We start from the raw sequence: 24,979 nt of genomic DNA on the forward strand, positions 1-24,979 counted from the left end.
TATAGTTAATTCTTTTTTCTGTGTATTGCCATTTTTTCTAATTTAGTTTCTCTAATTATTTCCTGGTTACTTAAGAAAACATTTCATTTAGTTAACTAAGTGTATACAGACCAGGCTTTTTGCATGTATTTTTCCCACTGGAAGTTAGGGCGTGTTTTATTTTTGCTATCACTCCTGATGAGATCAATCCTATATAAATCAGTACTTTTAAGACCATAAGGCAACTTGGGTTTTTAAATTTTCCTATGTGCATATGGTATGCATGTGTATGTATGTGTATATTTGCATGTATGTAGGCACATATGTGTGTGGGTGTGTTTGCATGTGTTCACATGCATTTTTGAGGGGAAGTGGTATGGTAGAACATATGTAATATTAAAGCAGAAGGAAAGAATGCTGCGGTAGAAAGAATGGAGGCTATTGGGTGAGAGAACACCAGAACTCCGGTTAAATTCATTCGTTTCCATTTCCTCACAAAGTAACTGTTGAGCTAGCTTCTAACATCGAAAGGAAGATCTCCTAGTCCCCACTTCCTAGTTAATGCCACTAGAAAATGCTGGCTTTAATTATGAAATGTGACCATTCTCTTATTACATTTAATGTTTTAAGATAAAAATACCAAACTATTAGAAATATAGCTACATTTCAGTACAAAGAGTAGAAAGATATGAAAAACAGCAAAAGTTCACATTAAATGTGAATCAACAAAGTCAAGCTGGGTGTCGTTTAAAGCTGTGGGTGGCTCCTGAAAGTCATCAGCCAGGAGCATAGCAACCCACAGTCTCATCTGAAAAAGAAACAGGCCTGACATTGGCATTAAAGGACACGGTTCCTTTCTCTCAGCACCAGCTCAGATTGAAGCCTGAGACTTGGAGCTTACTCACCACAGGGGAAATATCGTGAGTTATTTGCTCTGCTGCACCAGCCCTGGCAAGCCTGGAAGTTATGTTGAGATCGTCAAATCTATAGTCCAGGATCATCTTTGTGAATCATGAGACCATATGCCACTGGTTGTCTGAATTGAAGGAGACAAGGGAAAAAAGAGACCCCCTTCAATGCACCCCAACTTCCAGCCTGGAAAAGCTCGTGATCCAAGCAGTGCCAAGGGCCATTTGACCATCTTATACCTGTTCCATCTATGCATTCTGAAAAAATCTTTGCTACTGCTTGATCCATGTAAAATACCAGAACTCCTGCAGTGTTAACAAGGAATAAAGATCTTGCACCAGATGGTGCCTCTTGTCTCCATCTATCTCTAGCCCAAACAATCTGCCAGAGTTTTGAAGAAAAATGGGATGCGATCGTGTTGCAAAGTATATGAAGAAACAGTATGAAAAGTAATCTGGCTGAAGCAATGGGACCCAGAAGGAAGGGTTTATTATCGCTCTCTGAGCCTGTGTATGAGGGCAATGCCATCTTCATTTCGTCTAAAACAAAAGACAAACAGGTATCGACATCCTGCTGAGATTTCTCTTTGTGTCTTGGCAATGTACTGACAATAAATATAGTTAAAATCTTAGGTATTTCGATCTTGGTATTTTGTTGATGTAGCGCAAAATATTCCAATGGTTTGATAAAGTGTTGACAAAGAAGGACAGTACTCAAACTTTATACTAATATTACTTTTGGTCTTAATGTAGGTAAATGCCAGGAACATGGGTACAGCTATGTCCCTCTTGCAGAACATTTTAAGTATTTTCTATAATTTTCTGGATGAGTTGTCTATGTGCACATATGTGTGCACTTGTATGTATATTATCTGTTGTGTGTGTGGGGTATTGTATGAGATTTCTACTTCTGTATGGGATTTTGGAAGCAACAGTGTGGTCAAATCCCAACTATTGTTTTATGCTTTGATCACAGTATTGATACTTTGCTATCATTTTATAAAATATCTATATTATTTTTGAAGTGCTTTAAGGTAAAATATAGTATTAGAGAAAAGAGGTCTTTCCAAAAAATCAGTCATTGAAGACATAACAAATATGATAGTGTCTCAATAGGAATGATTTAAATGATGAGCCTAGAAAATAACTCTGATCAGAGAGGAAGTAGCTCATTGGTGTTCCTAGAAGTCTGGAGACTGATGGTGACCAGAAAATTGGCAGACATTGGAGATGAGACAATGCAAAAACTGAGGCACAGGATTTGGAAATTTTCACATGAGCCGTGGTAGCCAAGCACATGATCCTTTACCTAGAACGTCATTGTGTTTTAGTTTACAGAATATCAACCCAGGGCAGATTGTGGGAAACGAAACCCACTTGTTCAGATAAATAGTTGAGACATAGAGTCTACAACTTCATCATCTCAATGAAGGAGGACTAAAATAGAGACAATGGGCCCACCCAGGAAGAGGGTCTAGCCACCATCTACTTACACGTTAAACATGGTCAGGAGCTCTAGTGGTGGTTATGGAAAGGAAAGAATAGATCTTGGCAAAACTGTAGTGATGAGGGACTAGCATGAAGTCACAGATTGAGTGGGCTGCATGACAAGAAGGCACATATTGCCCACACCCAACATCGGCCTGGGTGATGGAATCACACACAGAAACTTCAGCAGCAAGGAGGCTTCAAAAACACCCGGCCAGAAAAATAATTCTGGCTTTTTAGCTTTGCACTAGCAATGGGAAAACATCTATTTACAAATTCACAGTGAACCATGAAAGACTGTGGGCCTCAACCAAAGAGTTCAATATTAGAAATTTAGAACAGATGGGAAACTCTTCTCTATGCATTTACCAAGAAAGAGAAATTATCCTCTTAGTATTTCCCAGTGCTAGAAACAACACAACTCGCAATCTTCCCTTTTTCTTCACTAGGTTGGTGCTACATGGGAATGGGAGAAGGACAAGGGGCAGGATGCCCCTATCACTGTGGGTCACGTGGTCACTTTTCAAAGCTTTGAAGTCCTGCCCTGGCTAGGGTTTGTAGAATCTGATGATAATCAGGATGGTATGATATTACTAAATAAAATTATAGGTAAAACTCAAATTCTATCTTTGTTAATAACATTAGAAATGAGTAGTGGGTAGATCTCCATATTAGTTTCATAGTATCTTGCTTTCTTCATTAGCCTTTTAGTAGAGTTTTAATAATATTCTTAGTGTTAGCTGTATTAACATTATAGCTTATAATTATGCTATTGCTTAATTTTATATCAATTATTTTGTGGGTATATAGGATTTTAATGGGCTATGATGATATTTAGTATATATAGCTGTGTCTATTGTTGCTTTACACACACACACACACACACACACAAAACACAACATGAAGCAAACAAACAAAACAACACAAGACTCTTTCAGATGATCTCTTCTGGTTTCCTAGTACAGGTGGCAAAGAAAATGCTTTTACTTAGTTAAGAATCCATATTTTAAATTCAGGAGATACCAAACCTTATCTAAAATATAGTAGAAGTTGTTTACTTTAAAGTTATTTAAAGATATTTTGATTTTAGAGTTGAAAAAAAGAGCTTGTCATTTTGTCTTCTCTTATCAAGTACTCAACTAATCCTCGTTTGTTTAAGAAAGAAGGGACATTCTATTTATCACTGGACACTGAAGAGTAAGAAAGAACCTTGCATTTCCCTTAACTGCAGAAATCCTGCTGCTTGCTGCCTGTGTGATTCTGCTGTTAAATAAATACCTGGGACCAAATTAATGCTCGATACCAAGTCCACCTTTTAGCCTCTTAGCATGTGCTGTTTCAACTTCCTTTGTTTGTGCCTTTCCTTCTTGACCACTCTTCTAAAGCTCCACTTTGTCTCTCTACTGCACATCATTTTGTTCTTCTCCATGCATGGGCATCCTTTGGTGAGCAGAGTGCTTTTTTTCACGTTGCAAGCTATTGTGGCTGTCACATGGTGCACTGGATGCTTCAATGGGATCTCATCCCTATTCATCTACTGTCAGAGGTGGCAATGCAGCAGACAGGGATGTTTGTAATTGAAACAAACAAAGCGTGTGCTGTTACAGATTTGCATGCTAAACCTTCACAACAAAACTAAGTAGCTATTTGCTTTAAATATGTCAATTAAGTGTTACTAATGTACAGTGCACTTCTGGGTTAAGGATGATTGATAGTTACACGCGGTGAAATGTTCTCAAACTACAGTCAGGAAATGTAAATGTAGAAAAAGGAATGAGCCAGCAGCTGACAGCACTAGTTACAGGTTTCAAAACAACACTTCCAAGCCATTCCGTTATTGTTCTTTCTTCCTTATGCAGTCTGCTAGCCAACAGTATACGAAAAAAGTTTTGGAAAAGTGAGAATGTTGTAGTGTGAAGTAGACATCATGGGCCTAATCTCATTTGCCTCACTCAGGCAGAACTCTCAGGAAGCACAGTGGGAGTTTTGCCTGAGTGAAAAGAATAGGCTTGTCTCTTTTTAATGCCCATCATTGGATCTGTTGCAATTACAAAACTAATTAAAGGGAGAGATGGCTTTTTCCCTTAGTTCCAGTGGTCTGTCTCAGCGAACAGTCACTTCGTCACTTACTCAAGACTCATACTGTCCAGCAGAGAGACACAGAGACAAATGTTAACACAAGGATACATCTGGCTATATATGTGTGCAAACACGTGTACTTGTAAGACTAAATAATAAAAGAGAAAGAGGCTATGAACTCAAAAGTGGAAAGGTATGGAGAGATTCCTGGGAAGGGTTGAGTAGAGGAAAGAAGGGGAAACTGATGGAATTCTATTTCAATAAAAATGTATTATTTTTTTCTGGGAACTAAACTTACAAAATTAAAAGGAAATAGAAGAAATTAACATTTTACTTAATCGTATGTATATACATTTTTGCCATTATACAATTAACATGAAAATATGAACTTAGTGCCTTGGATGTCTTTCTTATAATTCATACTCACAGCATATGTTAATATAGATAAACCACTTCTCCAAAATTTGGCCATTCTCCTTTGCTAGCATGGGACAGTACGGATCCATAAGTCTCTACTTGACACTTGGTACAGTGCCTGGCACAGTACTTTGGATGCTCAAGGAAGGCAAGATATGCATCTTGAATCAACACAATGGCCTGATTGCTGCTTGGTTTTGGCAATTACTTCTAAAGCCTGCCATTTTGTTGAGATTATTTAAATCCATGGCCAGCTGACATGATCTAACAGCTAAAAGTAAAAACGTTTGTGCCAGAGACACTATAGAAGCATTCTTTTAGTCAAATACAAAATGAAGAAGAAATTTTCTAGAAACTCAAATTTAATATTGAAATCCATGCAATGTGCATCACTTAAATGTGCACATGAACATTTTTGTAAGTCATTTCATGTTCCACTCAATCAAAATAGGGTGCACGTACTTCAACGACAGGCAGGAAATTAGTCCAATTTACCCCTTCAAAGGAAAATTTATGTATTTTATATAATATATAATTGAATTATAAGGGGATATTAATTGAATAAGGGAGTATTAATTAATTTTTCTTTACAATGTAAGAAATAATTCAGCATTTCTTATGTATGACAGGTGGGTAAGCATGTAACAATAATGTTAAATAGAGGAGATAACAGAAGCAACACAATGTAGTTCTATGTTCAGTCATATTTGGAGAAAATTTAGAAGGAACCTCAGCTACGAACTGTAGAAAGTTGTTAAGTAATGAGGTATCTGAAGTAGCCAAGGTGTTTGTAGACTTGATGACTTGTGGAGAACAGTGCTAATGCACACATAGTTCACAATCTCTGATTCTGTCTTGTCTCTCCAGTCTTCATTTCGAGGCTTCTGAGCCGTGGAGCTCTTCTGGGGTCAGGTACTGAAAAAACAAAATGCCTGGGGGAGACTAAGGGGCAGGCAAAGAGATGGAACTAGAAAATATCATCCCTAGTGAGGTAACCCAGACACCAAAGGACATGCATGGTATGTACTCACCGATGATAAGTAGATTTTAGCCATAAAATACAGAATACCCAGGATACGTTTCCCAGACTGAAGATTAACAAGAAGGCCCAAGTGAGGATGCTTCAATCCCATTTAGAAGGGGGAACAAAGTAATCATGTGGTGCAGAGGGAGGGAGGGATCTGGGTGGAGAGGGGAGGTGGAGGGGAAAGGGAGACAGGATTAGGTATGGGGGGGGGAGATAGGAGAGAAGCCCAGAGAGACAGGAATGGGAGTATGCAGCTGTAGAAGTGGAGGTTGAGAGAACCTCTAGAAAGTCCTAAAACCTAGGGTATGAGAGCTCTCAGGACTCAGTGGGGATGACATTAGCTGAAATACTTGAATGGGGAGATGGATCCTAAAGAGACAACCTTCAGGTTATCCAGGAGCTAAACATAGCCCCAAGTGGAGGAATAGGGCCACTCACACATTTTCAAATTTTTTGATTCAGATTGTTCCTGTCTAGAGGAAATGCAGAGACAAAAATGGACCAGAGACTGAAGGAAAGGCCATCTGGTAACCAGCCCAACTTGGGATCAATCACGTAGGCAGGCACCAAACCCTGACACTATTACTGATACTGTGTTGTGCTTGCAGACAGAAGCCTAGCATGGCTGTCGTCTGAGAGGCTCTACCAGCAACTAACTGAGACAGATACAGATACTTACAGCCAACCATTGGACTGAGGTCAGTAATCCCTATGGAAGAGTTAGGCAAAGGATTGAAATAATTGAAGGGGATAGCAACTCCATAGGAGGACCAACAGTGTCAACTAACCAGGACTCCTCAGAGCTCCCAGAGTCTATGTTATCAACCAAAGAGCATACATGGGCTGGTCCATGGCTCTAGGCACAGACTACCTGGCCTGGCCTCAGTGGAAAGTACGCATCTAATCCTGTAGAGAACTGATACCTCAGAGGAAGGGGGATGCAGGGTGAGGGTGTGAGGTGGAGGTGGGTTGGTGAATGATCACCCTCTCAGAGGCAAAGGGGAGAGGTATGAGGTGAAGAACTCTAGGAGGGGGTAACTGGGACATGGGGCAACATTTGGAATGTAAATCAATAAAATAACTTAGTAAATAAAATAGAATGAAAAGAAGAGGAAAACTCTGTTACTTCTCAGTTTCTCAGTGCATAGGTGCTTCCTTGGCAGTTTCTTCAGTGTTAGTCCCTCAAGCAAGACTCTTGCACTTGTCATAATTTCAGACTTTTAAATGACCTTGACTTATGTCCTTTCTTGTCCTCTCCAGCCTCAGCAGTGCTACTGGGTTGCTATTGTTCCCTCTGAACCCTCTTCAGTAAGATCTGTCTCTATGTAACCAGATCCTTGGGTTGCAGGCCCTCTCCCCACAAATTTTAAATACTGAAGTGGAATATTTTCCCCTTCCAGTTGAGCTGTGACTGACACAGAAAGACAGATTGATTTTGGAAACAAAATGAGCACAGTTCCTATTGAATTATTAAAGAGATTGTTTTGTGCACTCAGAAATAGGCAGTCAGTGCTAAGGGCCAATAAGAGTTTCTTAGGAGTGATCATGACCAATTCTCCTTTATTAAACTGGTAGTTGAAGAAATGTTGGCATTCATACATGAGCGAGGCCTTTGAAGTGATCTCTCATGATGTCCTTGTGGTTAATAGACACATGTGGGCTGGATGATACAGCTTTAGTCAGGTTTATAGGCTGTAGGAAAATACCTAGAGGGAACCATGGCTGCCTTTCAATATTTGAAGAGGGATTAGATTAAATCTTTGAACACTGGAGGCTGGAGCCAGGATCAATGGCTGACGTTCAGGGAATCTGATTTTGGCTCACTAAGTGCAAGTACCTTCTAAGAATTAGACATCTTGTGAAACAGAAATGACTCCCTAGAAGATGATTTCTTCCCCTGCTTGTGTTCAGGGGCGCACTAGGAACAAAGGATAGGACTTTTTGCAGTGAGGAAAACTTGGACTACATTTTCCCCAAAGTCAATCCCAATCCTAGAAGCCTGTAACTCCATGAATGTAGCCATTCTTTTTCCTATCAGCATGACATCACACTTAATTCTCCACAGACTTCATTAGGAGCATGCACAGTATATCAGATCACTGTCTTTACAAAGAAATACTCAAGAATCTTCCTCTATATAAGGACAGATATCTCATTTACATGAGAATATTTTCTTTTGGGAAATATTTTAAGAAAAAATAGGAAAGGCATGAAAAAGCACAAATGAATAGTAGTAAATGATAATTGATGGACATGTGTTTTAGAAATATATGAATACAAGAAACTTGACAATTTTACGAGATACACTGTACAGGCATAGGAACTGATTTTCTGAACAAAACTTTGTTAACATAGGTACTACTATCAATGATTAATGAGTAGAATCTCATGAAACTAAAACACTATATGAAGGACACTGTCATTCTCACAAATCATCAGCCTATAGAATAGGAAAATCATTTTACCAACACCACATCTGATAGAGGACTAATATCCAAAATATATAAAGAACTCAAGAAAATAGAAATCAACAAAACAAAATAATCAACTAAAATTGTGTACAGATCTAAACAGAGAATTCTCAGTAGAGGCAATTCAAATAACTGAGAAACACTGAAATGTTCAACTCATCAGGGAAATGAATTTGAAAACAACGTTGAGATTCCTTCTCACATCTGTGACAATGACTAAGATCATTAACACAGGGATGGCTCATGCTGGCAAGGATGTGGAATAAAGAACATTCACCCACTGCTGGTGGGAGGACACATTTTGTACAGATGCTATGGAAATCAATATGGTGGTATCACAGAAAACTGGGAATCAATCTACCTCAATATCCATCTATTCTACTCTTGGGCATATACCCAGAAGTCACCCCATCCTACCATAAGATGCCCCATCTTACCATAAGACTTCCCATCCTACCATAAGTCACCCCATCCTACCATAAGACACCCCATCCTACCACAAGAGCACATGCTCTGTCATGGTCATTGCTGTTTTACTCATAATAGCCAGAAACTGGAAACAACACAACATAGATGTTCCTCCACAGGGGTCATTAAAAAATGACATCATGAAATTCTCAGGCAAATGGAAAGAACTCATCCAGAATGAGGTAACCAAGACCCAGAAAGATAAATATTGTAGGTATTTGCTTATATGTGGATATTAGCCATTAATTAAATTAAAATCTGTAAGCCTAGAGAAACCCAGGCACAGAGGCAGAGTCTGGTGGGGGAAACAGATCTTTCTGGAATGGGAAAATCAAATAGATTTTATGGATGGACTGAAGGCAGGTAGGGATAGGAATGAGAGAATCCGGTAGGAAGGGGAAGGAGAGATTGTGTAGAGGGAGAGAATGTGGTGACAGCCAGCTGGAACTGATGTCATTTGAGGGTTGATATGGAAACCTACTGCAGTGGAAACTTCCTAATACATATGAAGGTGACTCTTATCTAGTTTTCTAATATAGAATTGTCTCTCTTGTCACCAAAGGAGGCTTCTAGTAATGGCACTAGAGTTCATTCAATTTTGATGTTGGCCAAGGGGGTCCCATGGAAATCCTGAAACAACACAAGCTGTTGCTGACAATGGGTTGCTCTCTGAAAACTGATATAGGCGGTTTGTTTAAGTAGGAAAATTTTGTTTCGTTTCTATTTCACAATACCATGCAGTTGAAACATTTCAAATAAGCTTCTACCAATAAGAGCAATATACATACTAAATAATACCACTTTTTCACATTTTTTATTGGACATTTTATGCATTTACATTTCACCTCCACCCACCCACCCACTCCCACCTCAATAACCTACACTAGGGAAACAAACCTTCACAGAACCAAGAGCTCTACTCCTATTGATGCCAGATAATACCATTCTCAGCTACATATGCGGCTGAAGCCATGGGTCCCTCCATGTGTACTCTTTGGTTGGTGGTTTAGCCCCTGGGAGCTCTGAGGGATCTGGATGATTGATATTATTGTTCTTCCTATGGGGTTGCAAACTCCCTCAGCTCCTTTAGTCTTTTCTCTAACTCCTGAATTGTGGTCCCCATGCTTAGTCTGATGGTTCATTCAATTTAGTTGTTGGCCAAGGGGGTCCCAGGGTCTCTGCTCTTCCAGAGATCCTGAGTTCATTTCCCAGCAACCATATGGTGGTTCACAACTATCTGTAATGGGATCCAATTCCCTCTCTGGTGTGTCTGAAGACAGCTACTGTGTACTCATGCACAATTAAATAAATAAACAGGTAGATAAACAAACAAGCAAACAAATAAATAATACTTTTGATTTTAGATATGTATGAATGATTTAAAAGTGTTTGGTCAATGAATATACAGGCAAACTTTTACAAAGAGTTATACTAATTTATTTCAGATGAGCATTTTTTGAGTTCATATAAAATAAAAAACTGAAGAAATTGCACATTTATGGTCACTATTAAAGTTTGCAGTGATGAAGTTATAGTTCTCTGTGCCAAGACTAAATTATCATAAGGCATGATGAATGCTGTGTTGTAGGTCTTCCCACAATGGTATGGAAACTCAGTGGCACCTGGTGAATTTATTAATTCTGGTAGTGCAGGCTGGGTGACTGGAAAGGATTGATGGGGAAAACTTCAGAGGAGAGATAACGCTTAAACTGAGACAAAAAGAAAAACATACATATTTCCCCTCAAAAAATACAAGAGGAAGAATCTCATGAGGAGAAGAAACAATTTGTGAGGAGACTTAAGGTACTGTTTTCTTAGTGCAGTAACCAGTTAAATGTTAAATGACTACTGTAGAAATCCAGGAGGCAGTGCCTCTGACAGATTTTGCATAGAAAATTACTCATAAATTGCTCATGCCTAGTTTTCCCTTTTCCATCTTGGAAAGTCTTAGACAAAATCATTGGAAAGAGTAACTTTCAAGTAGACAGAATCAGGAAAAAGGAATTTGGATACTCATACCCAGGTGGATTTGCTTCCCCAAATCTACAGGAATATTTATTTAGTGATTCCAACAGTAATGTCTCAAAGACTTTTTTGCAGTAACCTATAAGTAATTAGTTAAGGGAAAATACTAATAAAATGGTGAGGTTAGAAATATAGACTAGTGGTGTGAGATTTATAAAAGGCGTGGCCTTGAGTTTACCAACATAAATAAAGTGAAAGGGTGGGGAAACAACCCATTGGAAAAAAAATAAATTTTGGCTAAGAAGATTTTATATTCCAAATTTCCCTAGGATTTTAATATTTGCAAACAATATAAACCAAATTTAATGTTGCCTTCATTTGCACTGTTGAAACACTCTTCTTTGGATCAATTGATTTTTCCATTACAGAGTCAAGTCACTTTTTCAGGATAGTTTAAAACCAATAATTTAATCCACATTCTACTTTAAAAAAATAATGTAAGTGCTTTGCCCAGATGTATTTTTCTTCCTTTAAAAATCTGATTTTAATTGCTAACCTCATTTTAAAAAGAATCAGTTCAATGAAAAAAAATTGTTTTTTCCTCCACTCCCCTTAAACTCAAGGGGAAACATGGAAGAACAACTAAATGTGTTCTGTGTGGAGGCTTCTTTAATGTCTCACTTTTGTGCTGTGTAAAATCAAAACCAAATTGTTTGAACCAGCTCAAAGTTTTATGTTTGAATTGCCAGAGTGCTTGGGTTTTGCAGTGATCTCTTGTGATGATTTTATTTCGTTCTTCTGGTATGTACCATCGTATTAACACATGCTAAGTAAGGGGCAGTTTTTAAATAGACATGCCTTTTGCTAAATCTGCCTCTAGTTTTGTCTGGGCCAAACATTATTCTGGAGTTTCCAGTAGGAATGGCTCAGACAGAAGAAATGGACAAAGAAGCTTACATGAGTCAAAATCAATTTTATTTTACACACAAAGGCCATCTTTTGTTGCTCTGACCCTTTGGGTGGATATGTAATATTGTTCTCACTTGGCTATCACTGTGATGCAAATAATTTAAACAACCATCAAACACATTAAAGGACCTAGTTCTCATCATTGGGCCTGCCTTCTCCTCTAGGCAACTGAAATTATCTGTAATCCATTCATTTTCAGCAACTGATCACATGGAAAGTAATGATGTAGGACTACTGTTGGAAGTCGATTTTTAAGTGAAATTTCTTTTCAACATTACAGCTATATTATTTACTTAACACTGTAATAGCTGTAATAGCACAAGTCTACATCAGACTAGGTGAATTAAAACATGAAAAATTGTGAAGGTACTGCACAATGTCTGAGGGAAGGCAGAACATGTATATCTATGTCTTTGCCAGGGGCTGTAACTAACACTCCATAAAGTGTAGGAGGCTCTCCCCTGCCCCACATGTGCACACGTATGTATATACGTGTGTGTGTGTGTGTGTGTGTGTGTGTGTGTGTGTGTTGTTCTCTTGGCTTACAGGTACATGCATCTCCACTTCTCTCTGCTGAGTCTGTACACCTTCTTTACCTGAGCATCAACATTCACAGTTTTCTTTTGAACAAGATCCTTGCTTAAAGCAGAGTGTTTGCTCTTCGTTAATCTGGGGTTTAATGTTTATTAAGGTTACGAAGGTCTTCATTTCCAGGGGAAAGATATGGGGTTCATCACCAACCCATCAGAAAGCAGCTCCCTTAAACACATTACAGCTCAGCTGTGGGTCTCTGCATCTGTTTGTATTCCTTGCTGGATGAAGCCTTTCAGTAGACTTTTACTCTAAGCTCCTGTCAGCAAGCCCGACGGACGGAGTATCATTAATAGTGTCAGGGGTTGGCTCTCTCACGAAGATGGGTCTCTTGCTGGAGTAATCATTGGTTTGCTGTCCCCTCAATTTCTGGTCCATCTTTATCCCTGTGCATTTTTTAGATAGCACAAAAGTTGTGTTGAAGAGGTTTATGAGTAGGTTGATGTCCCCCACTCTCCTCTGAAAGGCCTGCCTGGCTACTGGAGGTGAGCACTCCAGTCTCCATATCCCTCCCAACCCCTACTGCCAGGAGTCTCATCTAGGGTCTCCTGTTAGTCCTCGAGGCGATTCCCCTCACTGAATTCTGTTCTCTCTCCAACCCTCTCCTTCCTCTTCTCCCCACACCTGATTCTTATCCCTTTCCCCTCCTTCTACCCAGTTCCCTCTATCCACCCACCACAATGTCTATTTTATTTCTCCTTCTGGGTGAGATTCACTTGTTGTTCCTGGGGATCTCCTTATTCCTTAGTTTCTTTGGGTCTGTGGGTTGTAGCATGGTTATGCTCTACTTTATGGCTAATGTACACTTATAAGTGAGCACATACGCCAGAAAGAGCTCAGGGAGAATTGCAGAAGAGTGCGAGATAGGATTGAGCAAACAAGGGTCAAGGACACCACAAGGAGACCTACAGAATCAACTAACATGGGCTCATGAGGTGTTCACAGATGCTGAACCATCAACCAAAGAGCATGCCGGACTGGACCTAGACCTCATATACATTTGTAACAGACACACAGTTTGGTGTTCATGTAGGTCCCCTAACAAATGGAGCAGGGGGGCTGTCTCTGACTCTGTTCCTGCCATTGGATCCCATACCCTATCTGTATTGTTTGCTTTGCCTCAGTGAGAGAGGATGCCCTTAGTCCTGTTGGTACTAGATGACCCAGGGCATGGTGGTGCCCAAGTGCAGTTTCCTTTTCTCTGAGAAGGGGAAGGGTAATGGAGGGAGGTATTTGTGAAGGTGGGAGGAAAGGAAGGGGTAGAGTGTGACCAGAGAGTAAATTAAGTAAATTAATGAAAAAATGTTACAGTTCCATTCACTTATATGCACATAAATACAACCTCTGTATTTTCTATGTCATGTATTCACTGAAACATTGCTATGAGGAACATTTAAAAACATTTGGGAGCAAATTTTAGGACATTTGTATATATTTTTATTCTTCATCACTCGTAAAGTTTGGCACTAAAAGTCATCATACTCCCCACCGGGAAAATGGGGGGATATTGACCAATATCTCACAGTAACCGTGCCAGTTAGCAAAAGCACATGCAAATGTGTTGAATGCACTGGTGTATCCTTTGCGCTAATAGTAAAAGTAGCTATTATTAGAGTCTTTATATTTAGAATGATTTAGTGTCACATAATCAGCATTTAAAAATCAAATGAAGTCATATGTTTTAAGCTCAAGAGGAGTTACTTTGAGGCCCCCCACGAAGAACTTAAAATATAGACATGAATATCAATTTCTCAAAGTTTAACCATGAAGTAAAGTTTTAATAACAACAGGCAAAGTAAAACTCAAGCCATCTTTCCCAAACTTTGTCATTAGTGAACTCTTCTCCGCTATTGGTGGTGCCTATGTAATAACTAAATATTAACTCAGTATCTCTCATTTAATTCACTTTAAGAGTATTTGACCTCATGTTTAGAATAGTATTTTTGAAAGTATGTTTGTATGTGTATAAAGTTGACAGTGACTATCTTTCTCAATCACTCCCTGCCTACCCTATTCTATTTCATACATTGAATCCCAGTTCTCAGGTGATAGCATTTGTAGATACGCTCATAGCCAACAAGTAGATTTTGGTGAGATTATGATACCAAGACACCATGTGATGGGATTAATTACCTATAAGTGAATTTTCAGCAAGTTACATGAAGTTACAGCCAGAAGTCAAACCCCAAAGGGTCCTTTTCTGGGGAGGGAACTTATTCCCATTGACTCATGGACTTTTTAGCATCCAGGATTAAAGAACAGTTTCGATTGTTTCAGCCATCAAGTCTGTGATGTTTTATTGTAGCATCTTGATTGACTAGGAGTACCTTTAATAATTCTTTAAAACAAAAAGTTTCACATTTTTCTAATCCTATGCTGAGTAGGTAAATGTGACTAAGGCTGTCTGAATTAATTTTCTCCTGGAAAGCTCTGAAAACTGACAAGGAAAGCTTGCACGCTTACTTTGTAAGTTTTGTTAGACAGGTCATTAAGTTTAATCCACTCTGGGAGTTGATTGAACTTCAAATCCAAGGCATGAGCCTGGACGATGGTACGGTTGTCAAGGTAAATGTTGTTCTGAACTACTCATGAACAACTGAGTACTAAGTATACATGCTTTTAAATTTTGTACTATATAGAAAAAATAATTTATGTATGGAACTCCAGCTATAAATATGACATTGCCTATTAGGAAATAAATAAAATCATTTGTTCATGAGTCTATCATCTAACTAGGGTACTCAAAAGGCAATTCATGGTATTTGTTTTAACACATATGAGCATTTATCTATGTATTCTCTTCTAATAATTCAGTTATGACTAAAAGGACAGAGTTACAGAAATCAAATGACTAACAGGAAGTCTATGATGAATTAATATTTATTGATGGAGTTAAGGGCAGACTTCAGCATTCAGAATTCTTTACCCTATGAGTCAGGACCTCAGGGCTGTTTCTTTGACTGTGCAGATACCCAGGTTTCTCCTTCAGTTATTAGACATTTAGTAATTTCAAGAGAAGACTCAAGAACTTGAATTTTACATTATAACTAAAAAAGAAAGATTCATCATCATTATCATTATCTATGTGTATATGTGTGTCCCTGCATGAGTTTCTGTGCCAGTATTCAGGGAGGCCAGAAAAGGATGTCATATTCTCTGGAACTGGAGCTATAGGAGTTTTCCATCTACTTTCTGCGAGGTCTCAGATGAGCCTGAGTCCTCTAGTAGAACAGTGTAGACTTTTAATTTGTGGTCTCATCTCTCCAGCTTTAGAATCTGTGTTTCTTCATATTCTACTTTAATTTTTCACATTATCATTTTAATGTGTGTACTATCCAGATAATAAGAGGAAGAGGTAACTCAAATATTTAATAATAGAGAGACTGAATGTAGGAACCTTGATCAGGCATAAGAATTCTGATAGGTTTTACCTTGACTTCTTTAATTAGTTAATTGTATCATAAACTATGATATTAAAAATACCAAAAAGCAAGCAATTTCTCAGCTTAACACTGAGTACCATCAATGCATGTTAAAACCCTTCCTGGCCTTTGCAGGAATAGGAATATGAGCTAATTATCAACTTCATTGAAGTTGAGAGGGAACCTTGCTTCCCCGATCCCTTTTTAAATTTCTTCTTCTCTCACACACAGTAAACTCTGACCACAGACTTTCCTCCATGAACTCCTCCCAGTTTCCCCTAATAGAAGCCCCAGTTAAGTCAGGTGCAGACTTTCCGCTTTGAATACACATTGCATTGGATTATGCAATGTCCCAGTAGAGTAACCTGAGAATTTCAAAATGATAAGGCAAGCATATTTAAGATGCTGGAGTAGTGGACTGTGTTGGGAGGCAGGAGTCATATTGGTGCATATTGGTGCTGACCAGGCACAGAAAGGGGACATTGCCTTATGTTCCCTCAGTGGTCCGGACAACAAGCGGTCAATACCGTGTTAAGCTCACATAGAAACATCTCAGGAGGATTTTGCCTTGGAATTCTTTTTAGTTCTTTTTCTTCTTTTTCTTTTTTTCAAAAATAAAAACTGGACACAAAATGTCTTAAATTAGGGAAGAATTCAGCATCAAATGTTTCTCTTTGCCCTTATATGGATTTTTCGAAGGCTCTGTCTAAAATACCACGTTCTTTCTATGCTGCCTTCATTGTGAATGCAGGCAGCAGCTTCAGCCTTTGGATGGCTTTCAAGCGAAGACACAGAGCATAACAACAACACACTTTGTATTTCTTTGCAGTGACACGGAATTTTATCATGTGAGGGTCAGGCTTGGGTTCAAAATGTTACTCATTTGGGAGAGAAGAATTTCTGTTTCTCAATGATAAAAACTCACAGAGTAAATGAAGTATAGGGAAAACTGATAGAAACTTTGCAGCGATTGTGAACTGAAAACTTTTAGAGATTACATTGTATCTGACTGGACATTTAAGCATGAATGGTTATCTTTAATTCATCTCTCAACCTCCAAGTAGATGCCCATGACTCGGGCAGCCAGGCATCTATTCAGAGCCTGGCTTTCAACATAGCCACTACTGTGTATTAGGAAGCACTATGGGATTCCCCCTCAGGGGCCTGGGAAATGGCAGGAAATGACCTCTCAATTGGGCCATTGTCTAAGGAAAATTTTCAACCATCTTTAGAACTGTAGCCTGGTAAGAGACACAGAGTCAACATATTTTGGCCATAAGGAGGAATCCTTTTAAGGCCGGGCCAGTCCTTCCCTAAGCCACACCCTCATGGATCCTTCCTCTCCTGCAAACTTCATCGTGCACTGGAAAGAACCATGGCAAATTTTTGTATCCCAAATTAATTTTTTGTCACCAATTTGGAAATCTTGGTTGTTTCTGATGGGTCACATTCTAGAAAGCAGACCAGATGATGATTTTGACTCCGTGCAAAGCGAGGGCATTTACTGTGCGCAGCACGCTCTGCTTCTGACCCTGTTCCGCCATGATCACGTGCACCAGACTTTGTCCTAAGTGAAGCACAGAATGTGGGGGAATGGTTCTCATTATATAGTGTTGTTTTATTTTCCTTCAGAGCTTCATAATTCATGGGTTTTAGATAAATAAATTAATCAACTGGCATAGTAATATCTTTTTCTCTGTCTGCCTTATACTCCATTTGCTTTGCTTTAAAAGTATATATTTTAATAAATATGCTTTAATACCTAGTCAGTCCTGAAAACATAAGCATGTACATACAATTAAGATTATATAGACAGCACATGCTATAATTTTGTATTTAGGACTGTATACACACACCAACATATGTAATAACCACTAATAAAACAAGATTCTATGACTTTTTCAAAGAGAGCAAAGAGGAGTATATAGAAGGATTTAAAGGGAAGAAAGGGAAGGGGTAAATAATGTAATTATTTTATAATCTCGAAAAGTAATTTAAAAACTGTACCTAGTTTTAGCATGTTGTTACTTCTGATGGAATAGCAAGGTTGATCCTTCATGCACTTTACAACCTCAGTGATCAGCACCAGAGCTAAAGGGAGATCGACAGATGTAAATCTTTCACTCCAATCATGGTAAACCTAGTACTCTTCTGTGGGTTTACTCTGTGTGTGTGTGTGTGTGTGTGTGTGTGTGTGTGTGTGTGTGTGTGTGTGTGTGTGTGTGTGTGTGTGTGTGTGTGTGTGTATGTGTGTGTGTGTTTGTGTGTATGTGTGTGTATGTGTGTGTATGTGTGTGTGTATGTGTTTGTGTGTATGTGTTTGTGTGTATGTGTGTGTATGTGTTTGTGTGTATGTGTGTGTATGTGTTTGTGTGTCTCTGCGTGTATGTGTCTGTGTGTATGTGTATGTATGAATCTGTGTGGTGTACATATGTGTGGACAAAGTGTGCCTTTATGTGTAGACAAATGGATATGGTGACCAAGCCCAAGGTTGTCATTGGGCATTTTCCTGGATCAGTCCCATTTTATATATGAAGAAAAGGTCTCTCATTGAACCACGAGCTAAAAGCTAGATGGATTTCTGTAGGGATCCCTGTCTCTCCCTCCTGTACTTGCAGATAGGTAGGTTACCTCCCTCTTCTGGCTGTTTTACTTGAGTACTGACCTGAGCTCTGGACTTCATGATTGTGTGGCAAGGGCTTTATCCACTGAGCCAATGTCCTAGTTTCATTTTTATATATTTGATCATGGTGTTTAAGTGTTCGAATTATTCTAGACTAGTCCTTATAAGTCATCTATTAGAGATTCCTGTATTCTATTTCAAATCTCTTCACAATGTACTCTCTGCTACAGAGCATGAATGATGTAACTTATCATTACTAAAGTGAATGATAGTCATTGTAGTATCTTTTCAAGAGTCAAAACTACTTAGTATGGTTTGAAGGCTTTTCAGAAGCTATCTATGCTAAGGACATTGAATGGCTCATAAAATCTTTTAAGGTTATTTCTTCTTTCACGTTTGCTTTGTGAATGTACTGTTTCTGAACAAGGCTTCCAAAGTAGTCTTCTTGACTCTTTTTTAGGAGAGTATCCATGATCTGTTACCAAATTAATCTTTGAAAAACCATCTGTTTATCATGTCATTCCTTACTAAAATTGACCTTCTTGACCTCTGTTTATATTCCCTGGGTGGTGGACAAAAGACCTCTTCCTCTGTCCTTATTGCAGATATTAATGATCAATCACATTTGTTTTCCTATGAGCCAAGCATTCCAGGATGTTCAGTGTTATCACATTCAATGAAATACTCTTCACTGGGCAGAGATAGCTTTCTAGAGGAAACTTCCTCCTTACATTTAGATCATAGGGGAAATTCAAAGTCTGCAGCCAGTGAGCAGAACATGAACTGGCCCTGATGTATCTTTCATGGCTTCTCAGTACCAAACCTTCCTGCCTTGTTGTAGCATGACTGTTATAATCTTCGTACTATCTAGACTCCTGGCCACAGTTTCTAAACTTTTTCTTTATGATGTCTTTACCTTGCTGCTGCATTGTGCTTGGGCTTCTTCATTGTGTCAGGGTCTAGATGTGGTTCTACTGGTCTGCTGAGACCTTCCGGTGTCATGCCAGGCTGGAATTCTCTCAACACTCAAAAAAGTATTTGTGTCACTTATTTCTTCAATACAGTTTTGCCAGCAGGCTGTCGTGTAGCTCTTAGGTTCTTTTTGAGTGGGTGTCCTTTCAGGTAGATTTCAGAAAGCAGGGATTTGATTTTTACTTACTTTTATAGTGTTATTAACTAAACACTATTTTGGAATACAGAAACTTTTAGTTTATGTTCACGAATGGAGGCTAGTAAGTAGAGATGTACACACACACACACACACACACACACACACACAGAGTATTTCTCAGATTTTAGCATAAAATGTACTTTATTTTTGTGACAGGATCTTACTATGTAGCTCTTGCTGACCTGGAACTCACAGAGGTCTACTTGCTTCTGCCTCCCAAATGTAGAGATTAAAGTTGTACACTGCCTCATTCAGTAAGACTCTTAACATATGGAAGAGTAAAGTGGTATGGTGATCCTTAAACTTCAGCTGGGGCTGAGGAGGAACTTTTAACTAGATTCATAAAGCTACTACTAGTAATCTGTTAAACAAACACAGCAACAAAATGACTCCCAATGACACATTGCTGGAGCCATAGTTAAACACGTTACTCAGCCATCAACAGGGAAGTTTCTTCTTGCCATAGATGGTAGTGAACATAGAGACCCAAGCTTGACAATGTATACACCATGTAACCAGAACACACTCGGCCTTAAAGTGAATGTCTATAGCATTCTTCTTTTATGGTTCAGGTACCTATGCAGAAGGGGAGGAGGAAGGACTTTAGGAGCCTCAGGTGATAGATGACTCTAAAGAAGCATTGTTCCCTAGACAGAACAGGGCTGATGCACATACACGTGAACTCACAGAGACTGTGATAGCATACACAAAACACGAACAAGTCAGCCCAGATAAAATTCCAGCCCCAAGAAGCGAAAGCGAACACAAAGTATCATCCCTCCCAAAGAAACACTTTGCAATTAATTCTGGCTAAGACAGAGAAATTAATCTATTTTTTAAAAAAATATATAGATAAATAATCAAAGGATATATTCACTAGATTCCCATTACTCTTCACACATGACCTATAACACTGAAACTGTCTTTTCTTCAACTTACATATGGGAGAAATACAGGTATAAAGTGCTTATGAAATGTGCCTAAGACTGTATATACGAGTTGATAATCTCTATCTTCTGCCAGCTGCACGTCCATCAGACTTTCTTCTTTTAAGTGCACTAGACAAACTCTTTTCATGGGCATCTCCTCATTTTCATTTTCTTTTCAATCCCACCTATTTCAAAGGCTAATTTGTTGATAGCTTTTATTGAGTTATATGAGGGAAAGTGATACATGCATGTCCAGATGAGGATATAGAACAAACATGATTGGCTTGTCATAGGGAAGTAAAGGCTGCTTGAAACTACAGAAGGGGAACAATACAGAATGCACAAGTACTGTGAGATCCAAGCACAGAGGGCTAGAAAGGTCTCAATACCTTTGCAATAGGTGGTGACGGGGGGGATGGAGGAAGCAGAGTGAAGTTGCAAATTACAATATGCTAAGTGCAGAACAGTGGGAAAAAATGAATGACAGAATGGATTTCTCAGTCACATTAACTGAGGAGAGTTTATACCCTCTTTCTGTCACACCAATAAAATTGTGGGTCCCAAAACTATTAATATGCTTGCTCAATGTCAATGGTTAGAAAGCCACAGTTGGGAAAAGGTTTTAAACTGTAAATACCCAATTTGGTGAGAGAGATCCTTCCAGTTTTAGTCATTAGATTTTATTTCTGGGCCTATATGTCATTGCCAAAGGAATGAATTTGGGGTTCAGTTTCCGTGGTTTGTATTATACAAGCCCACAAGAGGACTCCTACGTAAGACTGGTCTTGGAAGCAGCCTCTCCTAGGGAAGGGTGGGGAGTAATGCCTCCTGTTCTTGTGCCAGGTACTTTTAATTGGGTCTCAAGAGAATTTCCTAGAAGTCAATGGCTGCTCCAGATCCCAGAAGGGAGAGAAGCCTGTGAAACAAGAGGAACTACTATTATTCCCAGGCCTCTTCTGACTTCTTTCAGATACTAAAGATGGAGCAGTTTGTATTAGGAAGCTAAAAGAGGGATTAAACTCAAAGAAAACAACAACAACAAAAACAACAACAACAACAACAGCAAAGCTAAAAGCTAATATTAGCCTATTCCAAATTTAAGTTTTTATTTTTTGCTAGGGAGGGGGTAGAGTTGGCTACTGTTGGTGACATTGTATAATTAATGGGATGTGGTTAATGAATAGATTAAACTCATTATGTTACAAGAATACAATGTAGTTTTGAAGGTGTTTGGACTTAGGTTGGATTCAAAGTGCGTCCTTGGGAACGCTTTGCTCCTTGCATTTGACGTAATGATTATGGACTGTTCTACTGAAAGCACTTTGTAGACAGACAGGAGTGGGTCTAAAGTCCTGTCTAAGAGTTAGCTATTTCACTTGGCATAGAGGTGCATCATGCCAAAATATATTGAGTGCTGAAGACCATAGTTATTATAGCTTAAAAGCTTTTTCAGATATTGATCTAAACCCTAGAGTGTCCCTCCTATTACAGACAGACAGAAGACTTCTGGAGTCAAGAAGGACGTGTACCAGGAAAAGGAAGATAAACATTGAGACTGTTTTTCTTTTCCTTCTTAATATGGAGTTTTTTGTTCTGACCAGGAATAAGTTGATAGGAATACTGCAAAATTGTATGGACAAGGACTGGTTGGGGACGTTCGTACATAAAGGTCCTGCCTCCTACGTCTTCTCTGTGCAGGAGGTGGGCAGATGGCAGGCCAGCTTGGGGGGATAATTGGAGAACAGAATGAGAGGACAGAGCGTGTGTATAATGCTAAGCTGAGATAACACATGCAGAAATCTCCAGCTCAGTGTCTGGCACAAAATAAGGACTAAAATGTTCATTTGGCGTTTCTATTGTTGCCGTCATATATATTCATTTTAGCTCAGCATTCAGAGTTATTTGATTCCTCTACCAAAAATCTTGACTTCACCTTCTAGCTAGTAGTTTATGGATCTGGACAATGCTGTACACATAGGTATTGTAAGCAACATTGACCCCGACACATCTCCCTGGGTTTCAGAAGAGTGCTAGACATGTGTCTTTGCAAACTCCCTTCCAGTTTTCTGAGGTATAAATCTGGGTTTCGCTGAGACTGATCCCCATGCCTTTCAGCAGCGCCAAGTTGCAGTTGGTCTTTAAAGGAGAAAATAGGAGAACATATTCCCTTCACAGACTCTTTCTCAATGGAGTGAGCCACAGGTATATTCTAGATAAAGTCTACGGGAAGAGACTGCTTTTTCCAAAGTCATAACACTAGTTAATGGCAGAGAAGGAATTAAATGCCAGTTCTTTTGACTTCTGAGTAAACACTTGCTTCCATCAGCATAAGAAGTATTTATCTCATGTCAAGGCTTCTCAGTAGCTTTCTCAGGCCAAGTAAACTGTAAGGTGGTCAAAACATAGGCTGAAAAGGGGAATCTTTCTTTGCAGGGCACTGGTGAGAGGTCATTATGATTAACTGAATGTTTATTATAATTTTTGCAGACCTGCTTGCTGACTGTCACAGCTGTGTGTGATTAAGGTCTCTCTCTGGTATCTCCTGGGACCAGGAAAACCTGACCCTATGACCACAGGTGTAGTTTTTCTTATACTGCAAATCAGTTCAGAGTGGATATCGTATATGCTTGGGGAGGCTAAGAAGCTGGGATAGATAGGGCAGCTTCACATCCTTGGAGTTCTGTAAGATTAAGTGTGGAAATATTCTGTCTTTGCTTATTTTCAGTCTGTTTTAGCCTCTGAAAATTTCAAATTCCAACCACAAAAGGCACAAGCCTGTTCTATTCTGTGAATGCTTTCAAGTCTGTGGAAGAGAGAGGACGTGATGAAATTCTCTTCATTAATTCTAAGCAATGATTGGAAGGCTTTTACTGGGGGAAATGAAGATTACACCAATCAAGAGGTAAAACAGTCAACAAGAACCAGTGCTTTTAATCATTAAAAAGATTTACCTTTGAAAGAATAAAGCAGTCGAGATTGTGGGTAGCTACCTTATGGAAGCTTTTCAAAACCACAGTGTCTATTCACTGGATTTTTCCAGTAAAGCTAATTAGCCCAAACTGTAGCTGCGGGTTGCTTTAGCTGTCTTCGACTTGAGTTTTATTATTTATTTTTTTTGTAAATACATTTAAAAGCTAATTACAATTCACCTGAGGCTCAGGCATAATACCTATGCAGGGCCATCCCATAGAATTATTTTCTCACACACCCAAAATTTTTAAAAGAAAGAATGTCAGAGGAAATATTATTTTGTAGACTCATTTGGGATATGTAACCTATTTTAACTCTTCAGTAGACAGGAAGGTGAGGCAAGCTCTGGCTGGAATTGAGTGCTCTGAGCTTCTACTGAGAGGATGGGGGTGTAGGGCTTGCTTCCAGATGTTTTGAAGTACCCTCTGCCCTGCGCTCATCAGTAGCTCTAACACAGTATGTAACGTAGCTGGCTGGTAAGCTGAAGATGGCCTGTTTGTGTTTACGGATTTGCAGAGGAGACCCAGCCACTGAAAATGATGCTTCTAACTGTCTGGGGAGGGTAGTGCTACTGGGAAGTTCCTTGGTCTTCTGAAAGCTATTTTAAGTTTAATGATCTTTTCTCTTATGTAGAAGCAGTGTGCCCAGGTAAGTATGAACATTCGCAGAGATCTGTCTGCTTTCTAGAAGAGGCCAAAGCTCATTTCATTTGTGTCCCGGTGAGGACAGAATAATCTTACTTGCTACAAATTAATGCTTGGTACCAGAGTCAAGGGATGAGGAAGTTTAGAAGACAGGCTTTGTATCCGTCCTATTGTCAGGAAACCAATAAGCAAGCCCCAGGACCCAACACCCAGGAAAATACACAGTGAGAAACGATGATGGATATGAAAAGCTTACTGCCCATGAGATAGATGCCGCATTACTACATTGTAACAAGGCAGTGTAGGACAAGGATTTACTGTTGAGAAGCTCTGCCTTGTATAAGCACAGACTATTTCATACAGTTAACTTTCTCCGAGGGGGAGTTTTACAAAACCAGGCTGTATTTATCAGCTCTATCTCTTTCTTCCCTGCAGGCTTCACCCTATAAGAGGGTATGTGGGTAAACTCAGGCTGGGAGACTGCTTGGCCATGGGAGGACCACCCGAGCTGTTTAGCCTGTGACCACTGCAGAGTCGCCCGCAAGAGCAAATAGGAGGAGGGCGAGTGGGGTAAGCTTTGAAGTTCAGGGGTGAGAAGACCAAAGCTATTTTGAGTTTGACCCAAGGTGGCTTATACTTAGTACAACCTCTGCCCCAATGTGTGGACACCGAAAACATCAGACTGCCTTGACTAAATAATAAAAAAAAGAAATAAAATATATAAATCAAAGAAAGGCTTATAGCATGGGTGTGCAATCATGCTTGTTCTTTTTTTTTTTTTCTTGCTGCTCTTTGATGTGGCGATGGCACAGTGTGAGGGTCGGTAACTGGTTTCATGTTTGGGAACACTGGGCCTCT

At 39.2% G+C, this 24,979-nt stretch overlaps 1 long non-coding RNA gene across 1 annotated transcript; it reads left to right on the forward strand.

The window, feature by feature from the left end:
- Window positions 1–1,217: 1,217 nt before the first annotated feature.
- LOC116895704 lies at window positions 1,218–23,437 on the forward strand. The gene is made up of 2 exons (XR_004387305.1): window positions 1,218–1,447; window positions 23,233–23,437. It is a non-coding gene; the product is annotated as an uncharacterized LOC116895704 (long non-coding RNA).
- The last annotated feature ends 1,542 nt before the right edge of the window (window positions 23,438–24,979 follow it).

The sequence above is a fragment of the Rattus rattus genome, chromosome 3 (assembly GCF_011064425.1).
Source record: "Rattus rattus isolate New Zealand chromosome 3, Rrattus_CSIRO_v1, whole genome shotgun sequence".
NCBI classification, from domain to species: domain Eukaryota; kingdom Metazoa; phylum Chordata; class Mammalia; order Rodentia; family Muridae; genus Rattus; species Rattus rattus.